The 12,160-nt window shown below is 39.5% G+C and overlaps 1 protein-coding gene across 1 annotated transcript in view; it reads right to left on the bottom strand.

Moving 5' to 3' along the window:
- DNAH12 (dynein axonemal heavy chain 12) overlaps positions 1-12,160 on the bottom strand; it is a 1,291,066-nt gene that overhangs the window by 897,343 nt on the left and 381,563 nt on the right. The gene's annotated exons all lie outside the window — the stretch shown is intronic.

Genomic DNA, 12,160 nt, shown 5'->3' with positions numbered 1-12,160 from the left:
AGTCCGTTTTGTTTATTAGGTCCCGGGGGGCAAATTACGGGGGCGAATTTTAGAGCTATATTTCTATGACAGTATGAAAAACTTTCCTTTTTTTTTTTTGCTGCATCAGTTGTACTGTTTACGCATGTGCAGCCTTGTTTGCAAGTGCACTTTTTGTTTTCTTTTTCTTCAAGTTCGCCAAACAAACCTCTCCTGATTTTAGGTATTACATTTGCCGTTTTGTTTTCCCGGGTCATGTGTGTTATCCGGTGCTATACAATACTTTTGTAATATATTAATAAACATATTGTACGTATATTTATTTGAAATGTAGTGTTGAGGCGCCAAACGTTGATTACATACTCCGTCCAACCGCCATTTTAGTAGTTTTCCTTCGTTATTTTTATTATACCTGTTACTTTCATTTTACCCTGCGTATATTTTCTCTGTGATCAGTGAGATTTGGTGCCACAGATACCACAGTGTTTGTCCTTGGCCTCCGATCTTTTCAGAGTTGATCACACATATACCTAGAAACTAGTTTGAAGGACGTAAGGCACAGGCATTACAACACGTGTTGGTCAACAAAAAAACATTATTAAGATAATGCATTTATCATGTATGGTAAATGCATACTAGTTGTAAAAGCATGTGTGGATAAGCGATATGCATGCTAATGGTTTTGTGGTGACGATCATGCGTGCTTATGAACCGGGTCTGGGCGTGGTGGAGTCTAGGGTACCAGGCGGAGGGGCACGCAGCTGCACTCATACAATATAAAAGTAATATAGGATTCTTAAAACTTAAAAAAAATCATTCCATAATTATCCTAGATTAAGTCTTCTGTTAGTATGTTCATTAAATACATGAATATGTTTTTAAACAATTAAATACACTTGCGTCTTTTTTGTACAGGCCACCGTACATGACGTCACACTGAGGCTTTGATGCGACACGTAACCTTGAAGCGTATTCGTAGCGTATGCTGAGAATGATTAGCAGTATAAACTATGGTGCGATCACTCTCTCACTGTCAAATCAGAGCACAGGGAGCGTTATGCGAATGGTTAGAAGTGGTAACTCATTGGAGATCCAATTCATGTGTGTGGCCTATCCACGGTATCATAACGTTACTTTTTAACCTGTTTAAGTTTGAGGTTTGTATGAAATACTATGCTACAGGCAGATATGGATGTTTTGGAAGCCCTTATGTCCATGAAGCTTGGTTATTATCATTTACATATAGTTGCCTGACGGAGTGAAAAGAAGTCTATTTGAATGGCGAGGATTGCACAATAGTACCACATCACTCCTTAATTTGTAGACACATACAATTGCATGGCTCTTGTATACAAGATGCGCCTGATTTGGACTGAGTTTTGAAAGGTAGTCTGACACCCGCTATCATAACAACGTTCAGTTTACTGGAAACGGGACTTATTTACTTTGAAGTAATGGAGATTGTTGTGCAATGTTAGCAGGCATCGCTTACATGATTACGGTAACTGAGCGTGTGGTTTGATTAAAAAAAAGTTGTGTTAACTCCTCTGCATGGGAAGCTGGATGTTTCCATCTGGTGGTCGATTTCGACTTTGAAAGCAGAGTCAAAAAATGAGTCGTATAAGAGCGCTATTGTCTCAAAAAGAGGTCGCTCTTATATCTGGTACAGAAACATTTGTCCTTTATGTAGCAAACACCCGCACAGAAGTGCATGATTTATTAAATACAGACGTGCTCTTGAATTTTGGGGAGTTCATTTAGAGTATCTTTAATGTGTCCTTGACTACGGGGTTACCTTACTTTTTTAAAGTTAGAAGCAGTGGCCTTGTGACTTCTGTAGAAAGTATATTTGGTGTCTTTTTGGGATTTTTTCATTCGATTTTTTCCAGCATCTTTGGTGGATTGCGCTTAATACTCGCATTAGTGGCCGGTGTGCTTTTATTAATTTGTTTACATAAATATGGATGCACATCCTGCAGCAGACGATAAAATGTCCCGGCTGTTGCTGCTCCGCAACCAAATGCTTAGTTACTATGGAGCGCTGCCTCTTGCAACATTGAGTGCAGTTTATGGATTATCGTTTCGATTTTACTTTTTCACATGCGTTCAACCTGTGTTCCATTGCCTGAGCTGCGATTTCGACTGGGCCCTGGATTTGTGTCTCTGCAGTACGGTGTCTCCCAGCGCGGATTATGACCAGTTGATGAGCCCCTTAGTGGTTCATGCCTTGCTCTGTTCTGGCGGCGGGATTATGGCCTTAGCAGCGACACATGGAATAATGGGACGTTGGAATGTTTTTGCAGCGGCGCTTGAGTTCTTGGCACACAGTTACATTGAAGATGACCCAAGTTTTCCTCCGATTGTGATAGAGGCTCCGGTTGTTGAGGAACATGTATGTTCATTCTCACTATTGAATTGGATGGCTGAAATGTTTTCAGATGAGAACAATGACTTCCTCTTGGAGGCTGTTGCTACATACTGTGCTTACACGCTGTTGGATTAAGACTGATTTTTCTACGTATTCTTAATTATTTAGTTACTGTTTTCTATCAAAGAGCGAATAACTTTTTTTGGAAATGTGAACTTGACTCTGATTTTTAGGCTTGGACTGTGCGTTCCTAATTCGCCCACGTTTATATCAAGTGCTTTGATCAAGAAAGGGTGCCTGTAGCTGAGCGTTGCACTCACAGCCTGTTAAGTTAGCATGGGTTTATTAGAAGCTTACACGCTATTTTTGCTTTCCTGCTCTGCTTTGCACACGACACGTACTTGTGATATTGTTTAGAGAGACGGCTGAGTATTTTGCTTTATATGAGAATAATTTGGTATGCTAGATTTGTAAACTGCCTCGCTAGTTTTGTGTGTATAGTGAGAGCATGGAACATCAAGGTTATCTTGAATTCTGTGTCTGTTATTCAGAATGATCCTTGCATGTTCGAGCCATAATACATATGGAGCTGTGGGCACCTCTGATACTTGCGCGTTTCATAATCCATTGTGGAGGCAAAGTTACACACAGTTGGAGAACATTCGTATCTTGATAGTTTGTGGAGCACTGAATGTGATACATTACTGCTGAGTACCAGAGGTATGGCTGTGCCCATGTAATCCTATGAGACTTTCTGTAGTTATAAACTAATCTGCTAGGTAGGGAGGGTGAAATGTAGGTATATTTTAAATTTGTTTACCTTTAGCATTATAGGATGCTTTTTCCGTTTGTATTTCATAGAATAGTACAATGCTGACAACCTTGTTTCTTGCAATATGTTTGGTTGCATTTTCTAAGGTAGTGTGCATGAGATTATGGCGTTAGATATAAACATTTCAAAGTTGCACGTGTCTTTATTTACTTCTTGTTTTTGACTGGTGTAAGAGTATATTGAAAGAGTGTTTTTGTTATCCACTTTACTTCATGTAATATAAGTCGCATGTTCTGGGTTGACTAGGTGTTTTTGCTCTAGGGTGAAGAACCAATGAATGACTGATTGCTAGTTTGGTAGGGGGTTTGTGTAGTAAGGTGGGTTTTGGTACACCGTAATTCACTGAGGTCCTAAGTCTTTATGCACAGTTTTGTGTATGAACAGAATTCCTGGAATAGTAGTTACAACAAAAAGGCTCAATAAAGGGCTTGCACTTTGAATATGAATATAAAATAGAAGAATAGTTGATAATCGCAGCTAAGGAATGCAGCAATTAGATGTGTGTATGTGTGTATGATGTGTAGATTGAGTAGAAGATGAAAAACGTGAGAAATAAGAAAGGTTGGAGAGACGCAAACTACCCACTGCATTGTCAGTGAAGTGGATCTTTGGATTTCCAGGTCATTACACAGATAGGGTGTTGGATTACGCAGTGGGAGCAAGAGAAACTAGTACAACAACTAAGGAAGAAAGCTAGTGAATAAAGTACACACAGTTGGGCAGACTTATAAGGTCGTGGGAAAAATGATGCAAAAGAGGCGCAAGGGGCTTGTAAACCTGCCGCAGTGTGTGGTAGAAAAGACGCAAAATTGGACAGAAGTGTGCAAATTACCCACTACTATTCACGGGTAGTAGTTACCAAGAAGGCTGCTTAAAGGGCCTGCACTTTGAATTTGAATTAAAGAAGAATAATTGATAAGCTTAGGCAAGAATGGTAGCAAGTAGGTGTGTGTATTTGTGGTTGTTGTGTTGATTGAGTGGAAGATGACTAAGGTGAAAAATTAGAGAGGTTGCAGAGATGCAAACTTTCCATTTCTTTGTAAAGGAAGTGGGTGTTTATATATTCACTGAAAAAACCATAGGTTTCAGGCACGTTATAGTTTGGAATTAGCATTTAAAAAACCTTAGAAATTCACTGAAGAAACCATAGGTTTCAGCCACGTTATAGTTAGGAATTAGCATTTAAAAAAACTTAGAAATTCACTGAAAAAACCATAGATTTCACCCATGTTATAGTTAGCTGGACATTTCTCTCATACAAAACCATTGAAATTCCCCCGTTATAGTTAGTTCAGCCAATTATAACTCGCGCGCGCGCAATGCACTGCTGATGACATCACATATTACATCACTCATGACACGGTCAGTGACATCACTCATCACATCACTGATGACATCTCAAATGACATCACTGATGACATCATCCTTGTGAAAGAGTGGCAGACCGCCTCTCACCCTAATATAACCTTTGATTCACACATTCAAAAATAGAAACAAAATTTTCCCAAAAAATGGAGATACCAATACCAGTTACAACAACCTATTAGGTAAATCCAACATCTACATACGCATCCACTCATTCAGCAACAGTTCTATATAGTCACTCATACATGTACTCACTCACCATATGTACTCATACACCTATACATCCTGTTACACACCGATACTCATCCATAGAGTTACTCACACACATACTCACACATGCAAATAAACTACCAAACATCCATTTACTTGCATATACAGCTATACACATACAGCTACACTTACTTCTACAGAAACATACACATACTTACTCTCTTAAACAATCACTTATAGAAACACATACTTATTTATACAAGAACTCCTCCAATCGCTCACTCTCACATATACTCACTTATATACATCAATACTCACATATACAAGTTTAAAACATATGTAGTTACTCATAAAGATACTATTGAGACAGTCATTCACTAACACACCCATACAGTCCTGCACACATTCTGTCTTCAAAACACATACAAACAGTGAGTCAGTCATTCATGCATCTGTGCGCTACGTAATACCCCCCACCAAACCATACAGACACTCATTCTGATACTCAATAAACCAACTAATAACCCATATAGACACTCATGTAGGTACTCTCCAACCCATGAAGTCACTTATATAAAAAGTGAGACACTGATACAGATATTTACATATTTAAACATTACTCGCTAATACATGTATTTACTAAGGTATACTTAATAAGTCAGTTATACAATCAATTTTCAAAAAACATCCATTTAGATACTTATTTACCCATTTATTCTTCCATCAACCTTTAGATATACATACATAAAAAATATTTATTTTTCAGAAAGACACACATTCACTGGATGATTTCTTCAGTGAGGTCATCAGTGATGTCATTTGAGATGTCATCAGTGATGTGATGAGTGATGTCACTGACCATGTCATGAGTGATATAATATGTGACATCATCAGCAGTGCATTGCGGGCGCGCAAGTTATAGTTAGATGAACTAACTATAACGGGGAAATTTCAATGGTTATGTATGAGAGAAATGTCCAGCTAACTAAAACATGGGTGAAACCTATGGTTTTTTTCAGTGAATATGTGTATATATATATATATATATATATATATATATATATATATATATATATATCTGTATGGATGATTCAGTGGGTGCGTGATTGAGTGTATAAATGAATGATTATACGTGTCTCAGTGAATGTATGGGTGAGTGACTAATCTGTATGAATGTACGTATCAGTCTGTCAGTTGGTGTGTAAGTGGCTGCATGGGTTGGTGAGTAGCTACATGAGTGTCTATATGGGATATTGATTGGTTGTATGAGTACCTGTATGGGTGCCTGAGTGTCTGTAAGGGTGGGTGACTCTCTGCATGGATGTGTGAGTGGGTGAATATCTGGGTGTAAGGGTTCATCAGTGCATCTGCGAGGGGCCGTATGGGTGAGTGAGTGTTCGTATGGCTGTGTCAGTGAGTGAATGTATGTCTCAGTGGAATATGGGTGAGTAACTGCCTATGTGAAAGTCAGTATATGTGCGTGTTGAAGTATATAAGTAACTGTATTTGAGAGTGAGTGATTGTGAGAGTGGCTGAATGGAGTGTGTGCTTGTGTGAGTGATTGTATAAGAGAGTAAGTATGTGCTAGTATTTGTATAAATAAGTGAGGTGGTATGTGTATAACTATATAGGTGATTATATGGCAGTGTGATTGACTTTGGGTGTCTGACTAGGTCTGTGACTAACTCTGTGGGTGAATGGCAGTGTGTGAGTCTCTGTATGGGTGTATGAGTGCATATATGAGTGGCTGTATTGGTGAGTGACTGCGTATATGAGTGGCTGTATGGGTGAGTGGATGTGTGTGTATTAATCAGTGAGTGGTTATGTACTAACTGGTATTGATGTGTTTATGGTTTTGAGAATGGTAGTGTGAATTTTAGAGTGAGTGTATGAAAGGTCATATTAGGGTGTGAGTAGGTACATCAGAGATCATGTGGATGATGTCATCAGTGATGTAATTTGATTCGTCATCAGTGATGTCACTGACCATGTCATGAGAATATGTGGCATCATCAGCAGTGAATTGGGGTGTGCAAGTTATAATTAGCTCAGCTAACGATAACAGCTAAATTTCACAGGTTTTGCACAAGTGAAATGCCAGCCTAACTATAACGTTCCTGTACCCTCTGTTTTTTTCTGGGAACTTCTAAGGTTTTTTAAATGCTAATACCAAACTGTAATATCCCTGAAGCCAGTGTTTTTTCCGGTGAATTTCTAAGATTTTTTAAATGCTAACTCTTAACTATAATATCCCTGTAACCTTTGTTTTTTTGTTAATTTCGAAGGTTTTTTAAATAGCAGTTGCTTTTGCTGAGTGGTGGAGAAATGGGGCTGGGCCTCCGACCAGCTCTCAAGAATTCCACTGCGTAGGGCCTACAGGATGTATCAGGAGGACTTCTTGGCCCCCAAGGTCCATCTGTAGCCAAGGGGACTTATCCCCCAACTAGTAGTGCACCTGGAAACATATTTGCAGAGTGTTGGAGAAAGGGGGTGTTGCCCCTGACAACTTCTCAGCAATCCTGCTGTGTTGGACCTATTCGAGGGAACCGGAGGGGTAGTTGGCCAACTACCCCTCCTTTTACCTCCAGTAAGTCCTACACAGCAGGATTGCTGAGTTCTGATAGCTAGCCACGCCCTCTTTATCCACCAGTCTGCAAACGCCCCTCCTGGTGCGCTCTTGGTTGGGGGCTGAAATCCCCTTCACTGCTGGGGCTCCTTAGAGGCCAACTAGCCTGCCTATTCCCTCCAGTAAGCCCCACACAGTGGAATTTTTGAATGGTGTCACAGGCCATACCCCCTTTCTCCACAACTCTGCAAATGCACCTCCCCGCGCGCTCTTAGTTGGGAGATGAGGTCCCCTTGCTTCTTGAAGGTCCCTGGGGGCCAACTAGCTCTCCTGTTACCTCCAGTAAGCCCCACACAGCTGGATTGATGAGAGGTGATCAGAGGTCACGCCCCCTTTCTCTGAAGGAAGTTCACTTTAGTCCTGAGGTCCTCAGGACACAAGAGGACCTTATCGCCTCACCAGCAGTGTGCCAAGAGGCGAGTTTGCAGAGTGGTGTAAAAAGGGGTGTGGCCTCCGACCACCTCTCAGCAATCCCACTGTGTGTTTGACCCTCGCCCAGACACCAAATGTGAGTGGGCGGGCTCAACGCATTTGTAAGCTGAGCTCTTAGTAATGTGTTTGCAGGGAATGTGAGTAGGTTCAAAATACCACTAAATACTATATACTGTTTCTTATTGAGTAGGGCCTAGGGCAATATTAAAAACAATAAGATGTCATAAGGATTCAATGATCTGGGACATGAAAATGTTGACATGTTTCAGCTGTGTCTCTGCCCATAAAGTGTCAATCGGCTCTCTACAGGACCTAAATACAACCCTGCGTAAATTGGTTGAATATTAACTTATTTTGGTGCAATCAAATATTTAAGAAACATGTACGCAAGATACAGACTATGCTCAAAGGGCCTTTTCCTGGTATGGCCACGGTTGCAAAGGGAAAGGTAGATGTCAATAGGCATTCCCAGTTGGATGTCTTATTGTCTGAGCCATAATCTCACTTGAAAGTGCAGTAAAGCATGCTAAACACAAGTGAGATATCCCTCAAAGTGTTGATCATTCAGTGGGACAACATTTAAAAGCACACACAACACATAAAGTACAGATAAACTTAAAAAGTATAAAACAAACACACAAAACTTGATTCTGAGCCTTGTCTACCTACATGGCTTATTTACTCAGAAAGCATCATAGGGTTTGCAGGCGACCTGTAGTCAAACACTGAAAGAAAAAATATAGAAAGAAAAATAGGGACTGTTATACTCTATGTGAACCTGGAAACATGGGCCTACATGATACTGTGGACGCTGGAAGGTTTTGCTTACTTCGTCAAGGGAGCGTGTCTCATGTAATTGCCGATCAATGATCATTCCAACATGGCGTACTATTCAGTATTGAGGAACTTTGTTACGTTTGTAAAAACCAATAGATGCTGTCATTTGGGCATGAGCGCTACTAGTTCAGTATGCCCCTGGATAATCATGTATTTGGCCCCAGGACTGGCACGTTACCTGTGCAAGGGTGAAAGGAAGTTTGGGAAATTGAGTTCCCTGAACAGTCTTGACCCCAGGATTCTTTAAGAGTCAGCCGTTCACTGAGCAGAAACGCATTAGCCACACAGCGGTGAAATGCAAGAAGGGACATAGAGTTACCTGACCAGTGTGAACCTCTTGCCAGTTATTACCCTGGGAGTCTTCTTTAATGTAAAGCTTAGGTACACACACTCTTAGGTAGTATTGTTATTTTAAAAAGAACAAGGATGAAGATTTTTCTGATCTTTACTTTTGAAGTACACAAGCTCTTAGTTAATATTGTTTTTTTACAGGAACAAGTATGAAACTGTTTTTGATCTTCAGTTCCCTTGTTGCGGTATAGAGTGTTAATCTTGTGTTATAAGGGAGTAAGATATTCTTGTCTATTTTCGTCTCTGTTGGGGAAATGGCAACATTATATCACGTGATGAACATATTCATAAATATTACTCCACGGAATATCATTATTCAGACGCCTAATCTGTGTGGATAGTCTGTAAATCCATTCTTGTTCTCTTACAAAAAGTATTCTTTATAGATTCCTTGTCTCTGCTGTCACTCGTTACAAGATAATGCATCGCAGATCATTGGTTGGGTGTTTAGCTGTTATAGTGATATGCCATTCTCGTGTTGCTGCGTCTGCAGCATGTATTGCTCCTGTGTTCACTGATCTGTGTACTCACTTTTCTGGTTGTCATTCCTATGTACCTCAGATTACACAGGCAACTAACCATATAAACTACTTTTTTGGTGTTGTAGTTTGTATACCTTCTCAGTTGCCATGGAGTACGTAGGCCTAGGTCAACCTTTTTTGATGATGTAATGAGGTGACATGCGCTGCACTGCCCACAGGGATAATGTCCAGTAACCTGTGGCATACCTAGTGCCGTATGTATCGTTTCTACTGATTTGGGATTCTGTTTGGGTATTGTATATACTAAAGTGTCACGTAACCTTTTTGCCATTTTATGGGAGAACAGAGGAAGGTTCCACTATCACCGACCTAAGTTCAATGTTCGCCAGTTGCGTTTATTTTCTTTTTATCTAGATAGATGCCACATTGTATGTGGTGATGCATACAAGTGGGGGGTCGGTTTCCTGACATGTAGGGTTTCCAAAAGTCTGCCTCGATTTTGAATGCCTGTTCGCTTCTTTGATTTCTGAATAATAAGTTCAGGGTGGTTACAAGCCCTCAATTTGTCTGAAAGTATATCTGCTTGATGTTTAAAGTCCTTAATTTGTCTGCAGTTCCTCCGAAGATGAAGGAACTGTCCATAAGGGAGATTGTCTCGTAATGGCCAAGGTTGGAAGCTGTTAAATCTTAAAAGATTATTCTTTTGTGTTGGTTTGTGAAATGTGTCAGTTTGTAAACTGCCTTCTTCATGTAAGATGGTTACATTAAGAAATGTCAATGTGTTCTTGTTCAGAGTATGTGTGATCTATCCTGATCATTCAGCCAGGTGACAAAGGCTGGTGCTGTGTTCGTATCCCCTTTCCATACTACAAACATATCGTCTATATATCGCTTCCACATGGAAATGTGTGTACAGTTGGGGTTTCTGTCAAGTGAAATGTATTTCATCTCCAATTTGAATACATATAACCTTGCCACACTAGAAGCAAACATGCTTCTCATACAGTTCCACGGGTTTGGAGAATAATGGTCAACTCAAATTAAAAAATATTTTTGGTTAGGGCAAGTGTTGTGCATTCCACAACAAATTCTCTGGGATTTCTCTTATTACTTCAAGTGTGTCGTTTTGTGGAAGGAAGACTCATATATAAATTTTCCACATCCAGACTTATCAAAAGAGGATTCTGTTCACTGTATTCCAAATCTTTGATTTTCATCAAAAGAGCTTTTGTATCTTTTATGCATGTTTGTGTTTTTTGTTGGATTGGCTTCAAGTAAATGTAACAAAATTGTGACAATGGTTCTAAAAGTTAGGCGATTCCAGAGACTCTGGGTCGTTCAAGTGAAGGATCTCATTTTTGGGGTTTTCTTGGAAGGGTGAAAAATAGGATGTTCTAGGATTGGTGTTTCTTAGGAAATCTCCCTCTTGCTTGCTAATCCAGCCTCCACATTCAGCTTTCTACTTTTAGTGTTCAAGTGGGATCATGTTCCAGAATGTTATAGTTCTGCTCATCACTCAGTAATCATAGGCACTCTGTTCCGTATGCCACAGTGGTTTGCAAAACAATCCCTCTGCCTTTATCAGCAGGTTTGATTGTTTTTTTTTCAAATAGTTTTTATTGATTATTCAGTATCATCAAGGGTCATTATCGCAATACATCTTACAAGAAGTATTAAGGTGAATCATTGATAGCATAAACATGTTCCCAACTCTTCCCACTCCCCCATGCAGCTCAAGCAAGGTTATAAACAAAATCAGTTCCTTCGGTGATTACATAGATGTGACATTGTCAGAGTCTCACTTTACATTTGACATTTCACTCAACATAACACTTGAACTTTTTTTTGTGTTGCCTTTAGCGATTAATGGACTCAATATATATGTTTTACACATCTACTGCTCATCATGCATTCCCACTTCGAACATCCAATAACAGTCTCATATCTACGCAGGTCTTTAAGCATCTGTCTCCATGCTATCAGGTCATCGTCCTATCGTTCGTCCCATCTTACATGTTTCATCCTGACCTCATCAGCCACTACCCATTCAGACATATCTCGCAGCCAATACTTATATCAGGATAATTGGGTGTTCATCCATTTAATGGCTATCTACCTCTTGGCAAGCACCAACCCTTAAGATGTTTTCTATAATGTTATTAGAAAACATCTTTTGATTTCTATTTTTTTTTTTAAACAAGCTTTATTCGATTAATTAAAATCATAAAAGCAATTACATCGCATATAAAATCAGCAATTCATGTATTAAAAAACATTTCTATTATGTTAAAGAAGTGTTCCAGGATCCCCGCAAAATGGAAGGAATATTCTATGTTTAAGACCATCTGTAAGGATCACTGTAAGGATCACTATGATTCGAAAATAGGGCAAACATTTCCCAAAAGATCACTAAATCACACACAGCAACCTAGTGTGCATCTCTTCAATCAATGCACAACACAATCTCTGGAGCCAAAGATAGTGATCCGATTTAATATATCATGCTCTCCATAATCCAGTTAACTAATCATCCCTGTAAACCAGTAAACTAATCATTCCCATAACCCAGTTAACTACATTATTATTGGTTCTTGATGGCAGAAAGCAATTTCACCCAAATTTAACAATCAAGTCACAATTCTAGGACATTGCTTATTTGTTATTTGTAGAGGAATTAA

This window comes from Lissotriton vulgaris, chromosome 9 (genome assembly GCF_964263255.1).
Source record: "Lissotriton vulgaris chromosome 9, aLisVul1.2, whole genome shotgun sequence".
In the NCBI taxonomy this organism is placed as follows: Eukaryota; Metazoa; Chordata; class Amphibia; order Caudata; family Salamandridae; genus Lissotriton; species Lissotriton vulgaris.
Note: the sequence above shows the minus strand (reverse complement) of the source record. Positions and strands in the feature narration are given on the sequence as shown.